The sequence below is a fragment of the Canis aureus genome, chromosome 33 (genome assembly GCF_053574225.1).
Source record: "Canis aureus isolate CA01 chromosome 33, VMU_Caureus_v.1.0, whole genome shotgun sequence".
Taxonomy (NCBI): domain Eukaryota; kingdom Metazoa; phylum Chordata; class Mammalia; order Carnivora; family Canidae; genus Canis; species Canis aureus.
Window position 1 is genome coordinate 14,013,060 of NC_135643.1, and position 21,610 is coordinate 14,034,669.

General features: G+C 33.6%; 1 protein-coding gene and 1 non-coding gene across 7 annotated transcripts in view; one reads left to right on the top strand and one right to left on the bottom strand.

The window, feature by feature from the left end:
• The window catches only part of CCSER1 (coiled-coil serine rich protein 1), a 1,371,014-nt gene that overhangs the window by 395,660 nt on the left and 953,744 nt on the right, over nt 1–21,610 (top strand). The gene's annotated exons all lie outside the window — the stretch shown is intronic.
• On the bottom strand, nt 11,046–11,184 carry LOC144304400 (U4 spliceosomal RNA). Its single transcript, XR_013371317.1, has one exon. It is a non-coding gene; the product is annotated as a U4 spliceosomal RNA (small nuclear RNA).

Sequence of the window (21,610 nt, forward strand, 5' to 3'; positions counted from 1 at the left end):
CATAAGGCGACAGAGACTGTGTCTTGCTAATCATCCAGTGCCCACAAGTGCTCAGTTACATTTACTAAGGAAGGAAGAGCAATTTAATTATAAATTTGGGAAGTAGTTACCTCATTCATTAGAACAGATTAAAAAATAATCCTGTATCACTGTGTGTTACTTCAATATCTTTATGCCTACTTGCATATCTGTTAATGGAGTATCTAATCAAGAAAAAGTTACTCTATAGTACAAAGGATTGGGTTCCCAGATAGAAACTTAACTACTACTTAATTCATTTAAATTCTCTGAAGGGCATTTTCTCATCTGTAAGATAACAAAACTACTGCCTCAAAGAGATGTCCACACACCAACTCATCAAATAAAATAACATAATCTAAAACATTTTATTTTATGTTTTTAAAAGATTTTATTAATGAGAGACACACACACACACAGGCAGAGACATAGGCAGAGGGAGAAGCAGGCTCCCTACAAGGAACCTGATGTGGGATTCGATCCTCGATCCTGGGATCACACCTTGAGCTGGAAGCGGACACTGAACCATTGAGCCACTAAGGCATCCCAATTTAAAACATTTTAAAACCAAAGTGCTCAATGTACGCTATATATTATTACCAAATGTGTTTCTTCTCTTCTGCATACATAGTAGTTCAACATAGCATTTTACGTAAAAGCAGAAAATTGGAGAGAACAAATATCAATAATAAATAATTGTTCAAATAAATTATGATATATCCAAAATGTGTGATAATGTGTTTCCATTAAAACAAATAAGGAAGATTTATATTTACTACCATAGAAAGATGTCCATGATATATTATGAAATTAAAAGTAAACTTTTAAGCTTTGAAACAAAGATTAAAGATTAAGTCAAATTATACCACTTATCTCTTCTTGAGAGTTAGGGTGGAGTGTTCCAGGGGGAGTTTCAATTTTTTCCATGTATGCACTGTTTAAATTTTTAAAATAATAAAATTGGATTATTTTGTCAAAGTCTCACTTCACTCTTAAATAGTAAAAATATTTAAGGAATTTAAAAACACTATAATGATTTGGGGAATATCAGTAATATATGGGCACATCCAGAACCTGCATTTTTTGCTGGTTTCTACATGGAAGCAGCTTACATATGGAATTATATAGCTATTACATTGCTATGTATCAGCCAGCTAAAAGCTCTCCTAAAAGTACAGGAGCCAAAATATTATGGAGAATTTCCAAATGGAAGTTCTTGAAAGCGTGCCAGTGTTTGGGGAGAACTTGTATTTCTGTAACTGAATGCAGATTTAACTTTTCTTATCCCAAAGCTAAAGAATTTTACTTATCATCCTATCTAGTTACTAATGGAGGTATTTGGGAAGTAGAATATGATGTTATTTATGCTACTGAACTCTTCAGTACCCAGGAGGGTAAAAAGGACAGCACCTTTGAGTTGGTGAAGATGAGAAGAGAGCCAATTCCTAATTAAATATTTCCTTGGATCTGGCAAGAACAGGAGTGTTCTAAAAACTGATAAACACTTGGGTTACATCAAGGACTTTTATATTCCCGTCTTTATTATGCCAGATGTGTGCTGCCAACTTAAGTAATTACTGTTTTCCCAGTAGGAAGTTTGCTGAAATGTATTTTTTGCTCAAAAATATGCTAACCAAAAAAATCCATTTTTCCCTTCTTGAGTTTTTCACTTTTACAAACGTGAAAAATGTATGAAGCGTTTTTTAAAGCTTCACATACTATAATTTATATGGGAAGGCATTTTGACATAATACAGATATAGAACCCAGAGACTTGCCATGAGAAGATTTATTCTGATGGTTTTCATCTTAGATAATGCAGTAGGTGAAACATCAAAAATATGTAGGCATATTATAGATTAATTTAAAATTATCCAGATACATGTTTTTACAGCCAATGACTTCTATTTATCTGTTAAACTATTTAGTTACTTTTATTTTTTTTTTTATTTTTTTTTTAGTTACTTTTATTTGTATTTAATATTTCTAGAGTTTTAAAATATACAGGGATCCACTTTCCTCATTGTCTGCAAGTATTTAAAGCTCATTATTTTTACCAGCAATTTTGGTATTTGTGATTAACTTCCCATGAGAATGTGCTTGTTGTGCGATTGTAGTCTTCCTAGTTCCAAATAACAGTTCAGTTTTAATTTCATCTTTGTAAATGTCAGAATGATTTGAATACAAGAAAATAACAAGCATACTCAGAAAAAAAATAAATGTTTTTACAAATACTAAATACTAACTATTGCCTAAAGAAATTTGTAGTCATTAAATTCACTAGTGTCCCGTTTCACTTCAGATGATAATAATAATCACTGCCTTAAGCAAGATATTGTTTTAAAAGTATACTGATATAGATCAATAAAAAGGAAATGATTTATGTTCAAGGCCATGAATATCACACATCTTAGATTTCACAATGGAAACCATAGCTTATCAGCATTTAATTTAAGGCAACAAATTATATTATAATAAAAATTAGACATCTAAACTTATTTTTTAGTATGCTACCAATCGACATTTATAATATGCACAGTAGCCAGTACTCATGTTCTTTTCAATATCACCTATGCAATTAAATGTAAACAGCAAAACTGTAACAAACAGCATCTAATATGCCAGCATATTAAGCAATTCCTAGGGATGAAATTAAAAAAAAAAAACAAACAAACAAAAAAACAAAAACAAAACAATGGTACTTTGCTAAATTTAACAAAGTACTCATCTAAAGATCGAGGAAAATACACATACTGTGAAAACTTCCCCAAATAACCTAGTTTAACTAAATGGTAGAAAACTCTAGCCTTTTCCCCCTCCATACCTATCATGCCATGCATTTTTAGGGAATAGGTTCCAGCAGCTCAGGTTCCTTTCCTTTGGTTCTCACAAAATGTAATTAACTGGGTGGAGCAGGTTGGTATTTCTGTTGATCCCAAGTACCTTTCTCTTGGCTTCCTTCTTTTTTTGATCAGTTTCCTTCACAGGCTTCAGGAAACTATCTCTGCTCTTAGAGTGCTTAATTTGCTCAATATGTACATGAATTCTCTTGGCAAGAATCTTGCTCTTAACTCATTTGTTTACAACAATGCTAGTAGCATGCTGAGTAACGTAAACTCTGCTGGTTTTGCCATGATAACATTTGGGGGGGCATTTCTTGTTTTTTTTTGTTTGTTTGTTTGTTATTTTGGATTTCTTTTTTAATAGAGTCTATTCCCTGATGTCTACAGAATCATCTTTCTTGTATATTTGCATATATGTGACCAAAAGAATGACTCCATGTTTCCTAAAAGTCTAGAGAATATACAGCAGGTGCTTCTCTCCCTTTGTGGTAGTAATTCTGGCCAATTACTGGAAGATGGCAGTTCCAGCCAAAGGGCAGCTTTCACTTTTTAAGAAAAGTAGAAAGCATGATGAGAATTTATACTTTGACACAATTTTTTGGCCCATATATGATGAATAAAATATTTATTAAATATATACATAGAAGAACAAGATCAATGAAAATATAAATTATAGAAATCAGATGTTATAAACTGAAGGTATATACTTAGAAAAAAAACGAGTTTATCAAGTGGAAAGTTATACACCTATGTATGTGTGTGTGTGTATGTGTATACATATATAAGTGTATATTCATTTAAGAATTTCAATGAACTAGTTATAGGTCAAAACAAAAGACCATATTATTCTGGGCAAGGAAAACAAACCTGTCATCATGAGAGGAATTTGTGTAATGCCTACTGTGTGTTGTTTTAGGCTATGTGCTGGAGGTATAAATATTAATAGAATATAATGAACTGTGGTAGAGAAAAATAACATAGCACTCTGGTATACAATTTAAATTAGAAAATCACACATGTAAAAGCTACATTTTTTAAAACACGAGGTTATATAAATAAAACTTATTTCCTTAATTGTGAAATTCTTATTTTATACCAAGGAATTCTGGAGTTTACTGGAGGCATTAGACTGTCAGTTATACTTAATATTTTCAGTCTGCTAATGAAATATATTCCATTTTACAAAACTATTATTTATTATGATATTATTACTGTGATTTGAATTACAGTAGCAAATTGAAATTTAAATTGAAACAGTTCTTTAAAAAATCTCAAGCTTTACCACTTTTACTTCAACTTCTGTATTATATGACTAATCAGATTTACCCCATATTTATCAGCCAATGTAAATAAAAACATATACTGACATTCAATAACAACTTGTTTTAGACATATGATGCATATCCACTAACTTAGAAGTATGGGCTATATATGCTTTGTATTTTTTTTTTCTTCTCGTTATACTTATGGCATCTTGCTCTCACACAATAATATAGATTTATCAATTTCAGGATTTCAAGGAGATATATAAAAAGGCCTATGAGATTATTCTAGAGCCATTGTCTATGATTTTTATTTTATTTTATTATTTAAAAAAATTTTTTTTTTATTTATTTGTGATAGTCACAGAGAGAGAGAGAGAAAGAGAGGCAGAGACACAGGCAGAGGGAGAAGCAGGCTCCATGCACCGGGAGCCCAACATGGGATTCGATCCCGGGTCTCCAGGATCGCGCCCTGGGCCAAAGGCAGGCGCCAAACCACTGTGCCACCCAGGGATCCCTGTCTATGATTTTTAAAAGAAAAATTACTAAGCTAAAAGTACTCAGTAAATAAATACTTATTTTAGATTTGGTATTCATCCATTGCTGATAATTGCCTATTATTATCTAACAACCACAATAATTGAGGAATATAGCAAATATTTTGTAGTTATCAGGAAGTTTTAGAGAATGGAGAGTTAGAAAATTTTGATATTTTAAATATATTGTATTAACAGATGATTATGTTCCTACTAATAATCATATTAATAGAACAAATTGGTCATATTTACCTTTATTTTTCCTAGTTGTCTAAGAATATTAGACTGATAGATGCATTTTGACATCACTAGTACTCATTAGCCTCCCAAAAGAATGTTTTTAAGCATTTAATTTTAAATAAATATTATAGTTGAATGTAGGGTCAGACACAACTACTCTGTAGCAAATAGCACTATCTATTTTATAGACATTTTCTGAAGACATTGAACCTCAATTTCAACAATATAATTAGATTTAATATAAATTATAAGGTGCTGCTTAGCTATCGTGATTGTTTTTATGTATTCATGGGAGCTAGGCATTACTCAGTTTTTGGTTTTTAAAGAGAATCTGGATATGTGATTTTTTATCTGAAGTATTCCTATCTTGATGCTGGCAATTGAATTATGTGTTTAACTGTGATGTGGGTGAAACAAAACCAAATTTAGCCCAAGGATAGCCAGTTTGCAAGGTCTGCTCTGAGAGATTTTATAGTCTACTTGAAACCTAGCTATTAGGTGGCAAAGCAGGATTTCAGCCCAGGTCTGCCTGGCCCCATTGCCTACCTTTCCTCTAATTCATACTGTCTTCTGGGCTCTGGGCTTGTGCAAATACCAGTGATTTCTACATTCCTATTTGTAGGCAGCTAAACATTTCTAGATACCATTATTTCTAAATAAAATCAAATTGAATGCTATACAAAGTTAGCTGTCAGCCTTTGATTCATCACTTCTTACCTTAACAATATTTTCATGGGTTCTCATCCCTAAGATGGTGAATAACACAGAAGATATGTATTAGGGAGTGATTTGGGGTTCACCATCTATGGAATGAGGGGAAAGAAGACAGGAGTAGGCAGAGGGAGAAATTGAGTTACAATGCAGTGTCATTTAGCAAACGTTTAAGCTAACCCTTTGGGGGTGCTTTGAAGCTAGGATGGCCCAAGTTGGGGTGGGGGGTTTGGGCCTTTATATACTTACCTTGACCAATGAGTGAGTGGATCTAGCTGCTCTGGGGAACTCCCATCAGCTGGTTCTGTAAAGGGCTGATGGCTGAAAGTTTTCTGCTGGTAGCAGCACTTTTGCTGCTAGAGTTAAAGGCACACTCTATACTCTAGCATAAGGAGATTTTGGATACAGTATAATTGGTGATGTTTGACCTCCATTCTCAAACAGAGATTGGCTATGTTTTGCATATTCTGTGGGAAAGAGAGGGGGGGAAGTGCAAAAGTGCAAACGGTGCAAGATCACAACAGCGCAAAGTGATAATCTACCCTTGATCAAGAAGCCAGAAAACCAAGGGTGTATTCCTGAACCCAAATATTCTCTAGATTCAAAGCTCTAAACAGCCTCGATCAGGTTGGGGACATGGATAATGAAAAATCAGAGATTTCTGGAATTATAGTCACTGTACTGGAATTGCCATCCAGACACAGGACTGAGAATTACCCAATGCTACAACTTGACCAAGTGGCTTTCAGTTGTCCAGTCTAGACAGGAATGAAACCTGATGGGTTAGGTGCACAATTTATTAACATTTAAATTCTCTGTTACAGGAATTGTTCTCCTTGTTATTGTTAACTCAGTGTCCATTATAAAGAAGATGTGCTGGATCTGTATGAATGGGCCGCTAAAGATACTTTATAGGGATTTTAAACTCTAAATGTATGATTTATTAGAAATTATCTATTATATATTCACCTTATGTGAACTGCTTTTCTTATATAGTTTTAAATTATTTAATACCTTATCTTGAACAATAATATTTATACTACTCGAAATTTCCAGCTACTTTATCAAAATATTTATATTACTGAGGCACCTGGGTGGCTCAGTCTGTTAAGCATCTGACTCTTGATTTTGGCCCAGGTCATGATCCCCCGGTCCTGGGATCAAGCACCACATTTGACTCTGCATTTAGGGGGGGGTCTGCTTGAGGATTTTCTCCCTCTAACCCCTCCCTCTGATCACTAGGGTGTGTAAACTCTCTCTCTCTCTCAAATAAATAAATAAATCTTTAAAAAATACATTGATATTCTTTTTATAGGGTGATTCTTTAATGGTATAGCTTATTTAATGACTGAAAATGTTGTGAATCTAATTTGTCTTTGGATGTTTAAAATTTTTTCTGGTTGTTTAAAAAGCCTTAAGAAAAGTAAAATTAGGCCTATCTTAAATCATTGGTAGGTAACTTAACATGTAATCAGGAATTGGTTGTTAATTTTATCATAACATCTTAATTGAGTTAGTGTTAATCTGTTCTGGGTGTTCTCAGTGATATTTTTATCAGACTGTTATAAAAATAGCAGAAAATCTATTTTAGAAATCCATGGCAATGGATTTTGACAAGATAATATACAACAAATATGTAATAACTCACCTTTTGTAGATCCATTCAGAAGGAAGACAGGACAATTCTCATTATCTTCTGATCCATTCTGTCCCCTACCTCACCTCTGCCAGGTAATTTCTATGTCACACAACTCTAAGTGGCCTTCTGAAATTATTATTTTAAAAGACATTCACCAAGACTAAGTCCAAGAATGAAACAGCTTATTTACAGATGCTTTTGTTGGTTTATGGCTACATGTTGCCCTAGAGAGTATCACAAATCTTCATGATGTCTTAAGTGTTAACTTTAATGTTTGTGTCTTTAATTTAGCTGAAAGATGTGTAAAGTATTATAAAGTCAAATAGCTCCCTCTTGGCTGAATATATAAAGTTGAGATTAAAGCATGTTATTCTAGTGGATATCAATCATAATTTATGCCCAGTAATTTAGTTTTGAATTATATTTCCAGATTATACAATATGAAAGAGCAATTGATTTTTCCCTCTAGGCTTTTTTGAGCCAAGTCCTGGTCTTACAAAAGTTCCCTTAGATATCTAGACTTCCTCTGAGTTATTTGGCTATTTTCAGTGGTGTAGCCATTAAAGTAAATTCATCAAGTAATCTTCTATGACCATAGGAGCGCAGTTATAAGTATACATGTCTGCCTTTATAAATAATATTTACCTATTTATCCAACTCATTACAGGATTTTATTTTTACTTTATTATTACAAGATTGGAACCTGGCATTAATGATAATGATCACCATGCATATGGGTCGGGGATTGCTGTGAATAATTCAAAAATCACAATACGTTTCACAAGTGGTATACTCTTCATTGGTTTTTCCTGAAGCTACTATTTGGCATTACTAATGACTGACATGTTCCATATTTGGCTGCCACTTATTAGATCGGTTTAATATCTACCTACTTTAACAAAAGTCATTCTGAAATTCTTTATATTAAACAGAATTAAAAATCAAAAGGGAAACAAATGGTAAAACATATTTTAATGTTATACATTCCATTAAAAATCATCTGCCTTCTCACTTTCAAAATAAAATGAAAGTTAAAATAAGACAAATACATTTTTTAAAGAAATAAACATAAAGGTAATATTTAAAGTTGGAAAGAAAATTGATAAATTTACTACAAAATGCAAGGCTAAGAAAAATTTTTTATAATATTTAAACTATAGTCATATTTGATTTAATACTATAAAAACAAACGTTAAATTTCATGCCCTTTCTTAACTTTCTCTGAAATGTTAACAATTTGTAAAACATATTGATCTGCTTTGGTATATTGTAGTGTTAAAAGATATCCTATTAATACTTATTTTGATATTACTTATATTGGTTAAAATTATTAATTTACCCATAATAAGCAAGCAACAAATAAAGCAGCTGCTTTTATTTCTTTAGGCACCAAAATACAGTTTATACCCCATCAATTCATAGTTCATAAAGACACCAAATTTTGTTCCATGTTTGCTTATCTTCATGCATCTCTTGGAAATTACCCCCATTATAAAGCTTCTTAATAAGCATCTTCTTTTTGCTGACACATGTAAGACTTTGGACTAAATGAAGTATAATTTTTTTTTTGTTTTAACAAGGCAAAAATGAAATATTACCTGAGCAGAGTTTGATAGAACCTGGTATTTTCACTCCTGTATCAGTACTGATATATTCTAAGGCAAAATGGCTAGTTATTTTGATAAATCAATATTTCTTGTTCATCTAAAATGAATGCTTCAGCTATTTAGCTTGTTGATGATGATTTCTTAATAGACTTAGTGTTAGATACTTAATATGAAACATTATCTCTATGAATTTCAATAATACTATAGTAAATCTACAAAATTACAAGCCAGGAAATAGATTAAATGTACTTTTAAACAGTAAACTATAAATATTGTTTAATATAATGTCATATAAACCAGAGAAATACATTAAAGTTTTCCTAAATTTGTAAGGAGTTATAAGTATTATGAGGATAGGAATAATATCTATTTCTTACTATGTACTAGAATTTAGCAGAATTCCTGTTGCATAAAAGATTCTCAATAAATATACGAATTATAAACACCTAAATATATTAAAAATGATATGATGGTAAAGCATCTTTGAACAAAATAGAATACAATATTGGGGCGCCTGAATGACTCAGTTGCTTAAGCTCCCAACTCCTGATTTTTGCCTCGGTTATTATCTCAGGGTCTTGAAATCCAGCCATGCATAAGGCTCCAAGCTCATTTTAGGACTCTCTTTCTCCCTCTGCCTCCTCCCCAGAGCACCCACCCCTCCCCACCCCAGCTTGTGCTTGCTTTCTCTCATTCTCTTAAAAAAACAAAAAACAATACCATCTTTAGTGTTTTTGAGGATATAATTTAAACAAATTATTTTGCCCAAACTGTAACTATAAAGTAAAATATGATATAGTAATTTCCCTCTCCTAATATCATAAACTTGCAACATTTACGAATGTTTTGCTCCTTTCTCAAGCAGGAATATGGAGAGAGAAGCTGAAAGTATCCTATGTAACCTTTTGAGATATTTTTATATCGAAAATTTAAAATCCTTGATTGCACCATTTTCTCCCAAACTGTTACCTATCTTCCTTAACTTTTTCTCTATCTATTGCTTCATGGTTCATCAATTTCTCCTTATTTCTTTTACTTTTTACCTGCTCTCTTATTAAATTCTGTGATTCAATTTAGCCACCAGTTGTCAGCAATAGCCCAGACATTCTGTTAACTTATGCAGTTACATCATTGCAATAAATACCTGATCTGAACTTTAAATGTACCCTCAATGCTACATAAGACTTTTAAATCTAATTACTTTTCTCTCTTTCACCTTAAAGAATAATACAAGTATTTTCTCTTTTTGAATTCACTACTATATTCCTTCTCATTCTTAACCCGTATATGTTTAGAGATGTTTTCATCTACTGTGTCATTAATGAATAGCTTAGCATGATATGTAATTTTTATTTTTCTGGAGAGATTTGTCCAGTCTCTTTCCTGGAAGTAGGCAGGCTGATTTGGCTCCCTTCTTAATGTTAATTCTGTTCTGCATGACGTTAGATTTATAACTTCTTCCACTATGCTATCAGTTCCCACTCCTGTATCAGCTTTTCCTTTTTCCTTTTTTTCTTGTTTTGTTTCTTTCTTTTTATCCTTTTAGGCTAGCATCTTTTTAATTATTTTTTGCAATCACTTCAGCAGCATTTTATCTATTCTCCATATTTAATAAAAAAGCCTAATTTTTTAAAATTATGCTTTATTATAGTAACTCTTTTCTATGTCACTTAAATATCATTAGATGGATTTGAGCAAAGTTTGGAGAAAATAATATCCTCTAGTCATTGATAATCTTATCTATGCCTTTTACTGTAAGAGAATCTTTTTTTTTTTTAAGGCTTTATTTATTTATTCATGAGAGACACACAGAGAGAGGCAAAGACATAGGCAGACGGAGAAGCAGGCTCCCTGTAGAACCCTGATGCAGGACTCGATCCCAGGACCTCAGGATCATAACCTGAGCCAAAGGCAGATGCTCAACCACTGAGCTACCCAGGTGCTCCTAAGAGAACTCTTTATATATAATCTCATTTAGTTGTCCCAATAAAACTTTAATTGATCATATTTTCATTGAGAAGACAACAAAACTGAAACTCTGAAAGATGTTACTTATCCGTTTTCACAAAATGAAAACAAAAAGACAAGTGTCCTATCTGCCAGGACTACTTGATTAAAAGTTGAAGAGTTTTGTTTTTCTAAAATATTCTACTTGTTTTAGGAAAATTTGATGGAGATTTCTTGATGCTATTATGAGAAATCATAACTAACAAATAATTTCTTTCATTTTACTATGTACATCTGAAATTTCATGACTTACACTTTCAATTAGCAATAATCGTGCCTCGGATAAACCTCATTGGCTACAATACTGCCACTGCGCAAAGCTACACTTTAATGTTATGTAATGAGCTATCAGTTTCTCTAATAATATTACTGCTGTCAATAACAATGTTACTATTTATTAACATTGAAGCTGTGTATTATCAAAACTCTTAATATTTACACAACAAGGAAGTTCAGTAATATGTAGATGGAGAATTGACTTTGAGTTTGGCAAAATATAGGTTAGACTTGTTAGTTTTATAAATAACATAATATCTGAGACTAGATACTCTCTTTTACAACTTGTGAAAAAAATATTTTGAAGACTTAAGAGGTAATATAGGTAGATTGTTGTGTTAGTTTTTTTTTTATTGCTTCCATAATAAATTAGCACAAAGTTAGTGGTTTAAACCAATACCAGTTAGGTTGACTAGGATTAAGATGTCGTCAGCAAGTTTGTTCACTTTTCTGGAAGTTTTAGGAAAAAATCTATTCCTTGCCTTTTCTGGCCTCTAGAGGCCACTTACATTTTTTGGCTTATGGCCTTCTCCCTCTATCTTCAAAGCCATCAAAGGCAGATTGAGTCCTTGTCACGTTACATGACCTTGGCCCTTTCTTTGCCCTTCTCCACATTTGAGAACTCATGGGATTACATTGGATCCACCTGGATAATCCAGGATTAATCTCCCATCTCAAGGTCAGGTGATTACAACTTTAATTGCATCGACAATCTTAACTTGATTTTGTCATGTTGCATAATATATTCACAAGTCCCAAGTATTGGGATATGGACATCTTTGGGGAGGGGGGGAGCATTGTTTGCTCACCACAAGTATCAGAAAATTCCTGACATAGACTATCAATAAATGGAACCTATTACTTTTTATTGAACAAAAATTTATTAAATCCTAATTTCATATCTGCTATCTAGATTTCCATTAATTGTCTAATTCACAGAAACCCTGGAGGTAGGCAAGACAGGTATTACTCTAGCTTTACAACATTGGTTGTAAATTGATTTAAAACATTGGTACTAGTGATATGGGAATGCAAACCATCATCTCTTGTATTTACTTTAAGTGCTTATGAAAGTTATAAATATTATGTTGTCTATAGGTATTTGTTTAATAAATGGAAAGTTAATTGACTAAGGTCATCTTGACTACTAAAAATGATCTATATTCTTAAAATCTAAGACTAAAGAAAAATTCGGTAATTATTATTTTCAGTGTTAAGTAACAGAAAATTAAATTTTATACATGTGGGCAGCCCTGGTGGTGCAGTGGTTTAGCGCCACCTGCAGCCCAGGGGGTGATCCTGGAGACCTGGGATCGAGTCCCACATCAGGCTTGTTGCATGGAGCCTGCTTCTCCCTCTGCCTGTGTCTCTGCTCTCTCTCTCTCTCTCTGTGTGTCTCTATGAATAAATAAATAAAATCTTTAAAAAAAATTTATACATGTAAAGTTTTTCAGACTGACATTTTTAATACTGAAATTGAGGTACTTCGTATTTTCAAAGGCTTAGTTTGCCTGTGTTTAATGCAGGCCCAACAGGTCTGCTGTTATTCTCTCAATGAACATAGTCATTTTCAGCAATGCAGGGGTAACAACTCTACTGTTTTCTGATCTAACAATTTTACTTTTTCCTACGGGAGCAATTCTACAAATTGACAGAGTGGCAAGGACAAAAATCTACTTACCAATGGCATACAATCACTTCTTTGTTTCAGAGTTGGGTTTCTTGATCTCATTAATAGCCCCAAATTGCATGACAGGCTTTTCCATTTAGACAATTAACATATTAATATACTTCATGTGGTATCCATCTGCTCATATATAATTTTTCAGAAAGATTATCCATACCTCCTTGCATTCATGTCCCATAGCTATTTTTAAAAGCAACACATAATTACTAAATGTTATAAGATATTAATATATAGCACCTGGGGAAGTTATTCGCTTTCAGAAATGAAAAATTACAGGCAGATCTTTTTGTAAATCTCTAAAACTTAGATATTAAGGGATAGTATTAGAGTAATTCATTTCCCAACTCACTTCCTCCCATACTTGAACTTTTTGTGCAATTTGGAAAATCAAGAGTTTTTGTGGGTACTGGAGGGTAACTTCATTCATAAGAATGGAGGATTTAAAAAGAAAAAGATGAGTTAAATCTTATGTTTCTGTAAATTGAATTATTATACAAGTCTTTCGTCTTCTTCCTCTTTTGTCAGTTCACAGCAAAAATGCACATTTAGTAATAAAAAATAAAAACAAAGAAAAAAGTCACAGCCATTTTTAAAAGATAATTTTATATAGAAATAAAATCAGGTTTCTTTGTGCTTCACATTTCTTGTTTATTAGAATGCAGAGGATATGGAAGTATATGTTTTTCATAATAGTAAATATAAATACACAAGCATAATTGTGCCACTGAATATTGTAAATGATACCACCTGTGTAGTTAATGGACTCTATCTGGAGCTGAACTAGTTCATATCAATTTCAATTTTTCCTGCTTACCATGTGACCAGAGGGACATTATTTAACCTTTCTGTACATTGATTTCCTGAAGTATAAAATTTGAAGTGTTGTCAACCAGAGAAATTCACCTAAGCCTCATGTCCAGAGTTTTTATTGCAGGTCAGTTACTTAGCTATGCAAGCCTGTGTGACTGACTTCATACACTCAGACTCCACCACCACCTCCCTGACCCCCCACCCCCACTTCACCCACTTCAAGAGCACGAAACAAGTATTTGCTATGAATCATGTTAGTTTAAATATCTGACCAACCTGGTATTATGCAGCCCCAGGTTTCAGGCAGACAAAAATACTCTTATCAGACAGAATATTTTAAAGGCTCAGAATTCACTTCCCAGGATCTGGCCAGGTGCCAGTCTTAAAGATATGCCTTCTTATGGGGAATGTGCACGGTTTGAACAACACAGACCTGCTGCGTTAACACTTTCCTTCACAACCCCCCTGAGGAAACTTCTCAACTCTTTACGCTGAATTTTTTTTCAAAAATAGTCAAGAACAAAGGCACAGATATTTTTCTTTCTTCTTTCTTTCTTTCTTTCTTTCTTTCTTTCTTTCTTTCTTTCTTTCTTTCTTTCGTGATGAGATCGACACAGATATTTTCTAAAAAAAGTTTAAATTGCTGTTACTGCATATAATATATTTTAGCCTCTATTGGTGAAAACTGTTCAAGTATGTTTCTTTCTCTTAAAACATGCATTTGATTTTAAAAAATAAGATTTAGAACAGGATACTTTACTGAAGCTAATATTACACTGAATGTTAACTAACTGGAATTTAAATAAAAATTTGAAAATAAATACATACATACATACATACATGCATACATACTTAAAAAAAAACTAAAAAATGAATAAATAAAATGAGGGGCCCACGTGGTTCAGTCAGTTAAGTGTTCAACTCTTGATTTTGGCTTAGGTTATGACCTCAGGGTCATGAGATTAAGCCCCACCTCGGCTCCAAACTGGGCGTGGGGCCTGCCTACTGAAGATTCTCTCCTTCTCCTTCTATCCTTCCCTACCCACTCACACTTTCTCTCTTTCTCTCTCAAAACAACAAAATAAAACCCCCAAAAAACAAAAACAAAACCCAAGATACTTTGCTTAACAAAATCCTTGAATTCCAGAATTCAAAAGTCAGTTCTGATTAATTATTTACTTCATTCACAAAGAGTTAACTAGAAAGTCCTTTTCATTTATGCCTTTTTACCAAAAAGATCTCTAAAATATTTTGGAATTATTTTTACTTGCAAAAATCTGCTTTAATACCATATACAATAAATTACATTATATTTTCTCTCCATAAAGATTAATTCAAACAGCTGAAAAATACGAAACAAAAATAGGTTAATGAATACATAGTAGTATATATAATTTAATCGAAAAATCTATATTATAGATTTGTAGCACCTCAAAATTACTATCTATTAATTCTATCATTAGAATATATAGATGAATTGGTACTAACCTACAAAGAAAATGTTTAAAGGAAACTCTTGAAACACTATAGTATGAGCACATGTGGAAGATAAATTCTAATCTTTCATTCAAGGAAAAATTGAATTTTAGAAGTCCAGTTCGTGCTTCATTTTTGTTGGGGACATTCGTTGGAAAATTGAAAGATGGGTATCATTGTGAGACAGTAAGGGAAGACCTGGTTCAGATGTGTTTGGTCTGGTTCCAGTTGATTCAAGTTCATTAAGGAAAGATATTGTTAAGAACAACAACAAATATGCAGTAGGTATGTGTGAAGTACATATATTATGTGGTTCTATATAATTAGTACCTAAAGAATTGTCAAGAGGCAACAGGGTGGCTCAGTTGGATAAGCAGCTGCCTTTGGCTAGATCGTGATCTGAATCCTGAAATGGAGCCCCTGTCAGAGTGGGCTATCCTGCTCAGTGGGAGTCTGCTTCTCCCTCTGCCCCTCCCCCTGCTCATGTTCTCACATTCTCTTTCTCTCTCTCTCAAGTAAATAAATAAAATCTTAAAAATTGTCAAATTATTTTGGGGAAAGTTCCTTTAGGGAAAAAAACTTAGGTTTTGATAACAGAAAATATGTGTCCCGTGTCTGCCTCCTGCTCTCAGTGTGATATTGATCAAAGTATTTATTTACTCTTCTTGACCAAAGTTTTTTACACCTTAGTTTTCTCATCTGTTATTTGAGTTGAGTTTTGGTAAGGAAGCTTAAGGGTTTTTTTGTTGTTGTTGTTGTTGTTGTTTGTTTGTTTAATTAGGCTCCACATCCATCAAAGCAGGACCCAAACTCAGGTCCTTGAGATCAAGACCTGAGCTGACATCAAGAGTCAGACACCTGACCAACTGAGCCAACCAGGCACCCCTAGGAGGCTTAGTTTAGGTAGAGAAAGTCATGCCTTGGTTTGGATCTAAACTATCAGTCCTGAAAAAAAAAAAAAATAATAAAATGAACAAACAAACAGTCAGTCCTGGAACTTACAAATGCCTTGGCATGTTTGCCTTGCCTGACAATTGGTCAGGGCACGCCTGCATAAAGTACATTTGCATGGGGACTAATTGATCTTCTATGTGAGAACTCCTTGTTCATTTAAAAGGCAAAAAAGCTTCATCTTACTGTGAAGGCTTGGTGTTTGGGGGAATTAGTGATTCTTTGGGAAATTTTGGTAGAAGTGGCAGTGATTTTTCACGTGTATAGTCATGCTTTGGCAGCATCTGAAGGGTGGATATTACCATATAGAGGATGGTTGACCAATTTCCTGAGCTGAGCAGTTTTTTGCAGTTTTATGTTTTGTTTTGTTTTCCTGTATATAGGAATCCCAAAGATTACCTTAAAAATGCAGGAGAAGAGGAAATTGTTGAATCTAGGTTTCTATATTAGTTGATGGCATAGTAGTTGGTAAAGTATGAGAATACAATTACTAGTCCTCATGATTAGTATAAAATTGAAATTACAATATGACTCTAAAAGCAATTTATAAACCATCAAATGCTAAATAATGTTAAAATTACCATTATTTACCAGTTGATTAATATGAACATACAATCGAACACAGGTTCTACAGAAGAGCCTTTCCATCAGATGTCAGGGAAACTCTGAATGACAGGATTTTTCCTCATTCTGTTCCCTTTGCTATGAACCACCTGATCTGATAACTGTAACTCAACTTTGGCAACAGGTCCTAGGAGACATACATATTTAAAGCTATTCTTTCAAGTATTATTATGTTGATGATAATGTTCACACTTTAAGACATCAAGAGCGAAGTGGAAAATTGATCCAATTATTTGGTTAATTCATGCTTGAGACAAAGTACAACTTTCTGCATAGTCTATGGAAAATTGACTAATATTACAAATTCACTGCTTTTAACTCTTAAATTTCCTAGATTCATATGCTGATAAATAATCTTCTAAACAATCCTCATTAATTCATTAATTGCCTTTTTTATTTCTTAAATAGATTGTTTTGTCTATAGTGAATTTGTTTTTCACTGTGATTAGTAGATTTTATTTTTCTTTCTTGTACCTCACATTAATCCTAACTACTACACCTCCTGTACTTGGTGTTTTTTATTCAGTTTATTATATTCTTTCACATTTTTATGTTTCACAAATATATTATTTGGACAAAATACTTTTTTATAGATATATAAAGGAAAATATACTTTCTATCAAATGTGGTAAAATGTTAACCCATGTTTTACTGATAGGTTGAACCTTTAAATATTTTTTTTATTGTTGAGAAATATCCTGAGTATTGATTTTCAACTAAGCTTGTCTCTATCTCAAAGGTCACAATTATCTACTGAGAACACTTTGTGTGTGTGTATTTGCGCGTGCGTGCACCCACATGCACATGCATATGCTTTTCTAGCACATCTGTTTCTAGTTTCAGCTAAATACAAGAGGTTAAAAGCAAACCACGGACGAAAGTATTCAAGGTGAACATTTGAAAATTAATATCGTAGCAGAGTCTTATAAGTGTTAAATAAAAACATCTTAGGAATAAAATGTAACTCATGTTCTCTTAGAAATATGTAACCATTTACTTTTAATTAGAACATATTCTTTTCATCATCAGTGCCCAATAATATAAACATACAATTTGAGGAAAAAATGTATCAATATTATATTTATTCCAATTAAGCCAATTGTTTTAAAGATTTTATTTATTTATTCATGAGAGACAGAGAGAAGGCAGAGACATAGGCAGAGGGAGAAGCAGGCTCCCTGTAGGGAGCCTGATGTGGGACTCAATCCCGATCCCAGAACTTGAAGATCAGGCCCTGAGCCGATGGCAGAAGCTCAACCGTTGAGCCACCCAGGTGTCCCCAATTAAGCCAAATGTCACTGGTATGCAGAATTCTAAGATGGTCTCCAAGATTCCTACCTCCTGTCTATATACATTATAATCCCTAGGACAGTGTATAAAGATTAGGCTAATTCATAAGGAAAAGGTATTTTGTAATTAATATTCTAAGTCATTGACTTTTTTTTAAGTTTTTATTTAAATTCCAGTTAGTTAACATACAGTACAATATTAATTTCAGGTGTGCAATACAGTGATTCAGCATTTCCATACAGCATCCAGTGCTCATCACAATAAGTATACTCCTAATCCCCATCACCCATTTTACCCATCCTCCACACACCTCCCTTCTGGTAATCATCAATTTGTTCTCTATAATTAAGAGACTATTTCTTGATTGTCTCTCATTTTTTCCCTTTGCTTGTTTCTTTTGTTTCTTAAATTTCACATATGAGTAAAATCATAAGATATTTGTCTTTCCTGACTGACTTATTTTCTTAGCATAAGAAAATAGCACTACCCCTGTCCTTGCAAATGGCAAGATTTATTCTTTTTTATGGCTAATATTCCAGTATATGTGTGTGTGTGTGTGTGTGCACGTTTGTGTATACACAGTACATATTCCTTATCCATTCATTTATCATTTGATAGACACTTGGCTGTTTCCATAATTTGGCTATTGTAGATAATGTTGACATAAACCTTAGGGTGCATGTATTCCTTTGAGTTAGTATTTTTGTATTCTTTGGGTAAATACCTAGTAGTACAATTGCTAGATCATGGAGTAGTTCTATTTTTAACTTCTTGAGGGACCTTCATACTGTTTCCCACAGTGTCTGCTCCCATTTGCATTTCCAACAGCAGTGTAAAAGCAGACTCCCCAGCAGAGCACAGAGTCTTAACTTGGGGCTTGATCTCACAACTCCAAAGTCATGACTTGAGTTGAAAACAAAAGTCAAACACTCAACTGACTGAGCCATCCAGGCTCCCCTTCTGCACATTTTTTAATTGGATTATTTTGGTTTTGGGTGTTGAGTTTTAGAAGTTCTTTATATATTTTGGATACTAACCCTTTATTATATGTGTACCTTGCAAATATTCTTTCCCATTCCATAGGTTGCCTTTTAGTTTTGTTGATTGTTTCTTTCACTGTGCAGGAACATTTTACTTTGATGAAATCTCAATTGTTTATTTTTACTTTTGTTCCCCTTGCCTCAGGAGACATATCTAGAAAGAAGTTCCTATAGCCAATATCAAAGAAGTTATTGTCTGTGCTCTCTACTAAGATTTTAATGGTTTCAGATCTCACATTTAGGTCTTTGATTCATTTCAAATTTATTTTTGTGTACGGTGAAGGAAAGTGGTTCAGTTTCATTCTTTTGCATGTTCCTGTCCTGTTTTCCCAACACCATTAGTTGTATAGACTGTTGTTTTTCCATTGGGTATTCTTTCCTGCTTTGTTGAAGATTGGCTATATAGTTATGGGTTTGTTTCTGGGTTTTCTATCCTTTTCCCTTGATCTCTGTGTCTGTTTTTGTGCCAGTATGACACAGTTTCCATTATTACAGCTTTGTAATATAACTTGAAGTCCAGAACTATGATGCCTCCAGCTTTGCTTTGCATTTCCAAGATGGCTTTGGCTATTTGGGGTCTTTTGTCATTCCATACAAATTTTAGGATTGTTCTAGTTTTATGAAGAATAGTGTTGGTCTCTTGATAGAGATTGCATTAAATGTGTAGATTGGGGTATTATAGGCATTTTAACAATATTTGATCTTCCAAACCATGAGCATGGAAAGTCTTTACACTTTTCTGTGTCATCTTTGGTTTCTTTCATCAGCATTTTATAGTTTTCAAAGTATAAGTCTTTAGCCTTTTTCGATAGGTTTACTCCTAGGTATCTTTTTTTTTTTTTTTAAAAAAAAAGATTTTATTCCTTTACTTATGCATGACACATGGAGTGGGGAGAAACATAGGCAGAGGGAGAAGCAGGCTCCCTGTGGGAAGCCTGATGCAGGACTCGACCCCAGAACCTTGGGATCATGACCTGAGCGAAAGGCAGATGCTCAACCATTGAGCCACTCAGGCATCCTGTATGAGTACTATTTTGAACGACCCTTGCAACCCAGGAATACAATTCCACTTGATTGCAGTAAATGATTTTTTTTATCATACTGATGAATTCAGTTTGTTGATATTCTATTGTTTGCATCTATATTTATCAGGATATTGGCTTATACTTCTGTTATTAAGTGGTATCTTTATCTGGTTTGGTATCAGGGTAATTAATGCTGGCCTCATAGAATGACTTTGGAAATTCTCCTTCCTCCTCTGTTTTAGAATGGTTTGAGAAGAATATGTATTAACTCTTCTTTAAATTTTTTGTAGAATTTGTCTATAAAGCCATCTAGTGTTGGACTTTTGTTGGTTTAGAGTTTTATAATTAGTGACTCAATTTCATATGGGTTATCAGTCTGTTCAAGTTTTCTGTTTTGTCTTGGCAGTTTATATTTTCTAGGAATTTATCCATTTCTTCCCAGCTGTCTAATTTGTTGGCATATATTTTTCCATAATATTCTCTTATATTTGTTTATATTTCTGTGGTACTGGTCATTATTTCTCCTCTCCATTTGTGATTTAACTTATTTGTGTTTTTTTTTTTTAATTTATTTATGATAGTCATATCAGAGAGAGAGAGAGAGAGAGAGAGCGGCAGAGACATAGGCAGAGGGAGAAGCAGGCTCCATGCACCGGGAGCCCGACGTGGGATTCGATCCCGGGTCTCCAGGATCGCGCCCTGGGCCAAAGGCAGGCGCCAAACCGCTGCGCCACCCAGGGATCCCTGATTTAACTTATTTGTGTTCTCTCTCTCTCTCTCTCTCTCTCGATGGTACTAGCTAGAGACTAAAAAACTATCATTTTTTTTTTTTTTTATTCATTTGAGAGAGAGAGAGAGAGAGAGAGAGAGAGAGAATGAGCAGGGATAGGATTAGAGGGAGAAGGAGGAACAGACTTCCCACTGAGCAGGGTTGTCCAATGCGGAGCTCCATACCAGGACCCCAGGATCATGATCTGAGCCAAAGGCAGACAGTTAACTGACTGAGCCCCCAAAACACCCTGAAGTTTATCAATTTTATTAATATTTTCAATGAACCAGCTCTTGGTCTCATTGATCTGTTCTATTATTTTGTTTGTTTCTTTAGTTTCTGTTCTAATCTTTATGATTTCCTTCAGCTGCTGTTAGGCTTCATTTGTTGTAATATTTCTGGGTCCTTGAGGTGTAACATTAGATGATTTATTTGAGATTTTTCTTGCTTCTTGAGATAGGCCTCTATTGCTATATACTTCCCTCTTAGGACCACTTTTCCTGCATCCCAAAGGCTTTAGACTGCTGTGTTTTCATTTTTATTTGTTTCCATGTATTTTTTTTGGCTTCCTGGTTGCCCATTCACTGTTTAGTAGGATATTATTTAACCTCCATTATTTGTGGTCTTTTGGGATTTTTTTCTTGTGGCTGATTTCTAGTTTCATAGCACTGTATTCCAAAAATATGCATGATATTACTTCAGTCTTTTTTAATTTGTTGATTCCTGTTTTCTGACCTAATATGTGATCTATTCTGGAGAATGTCCCATGTGCATTTGAAAAGAATGTAGATTTTGCTGTT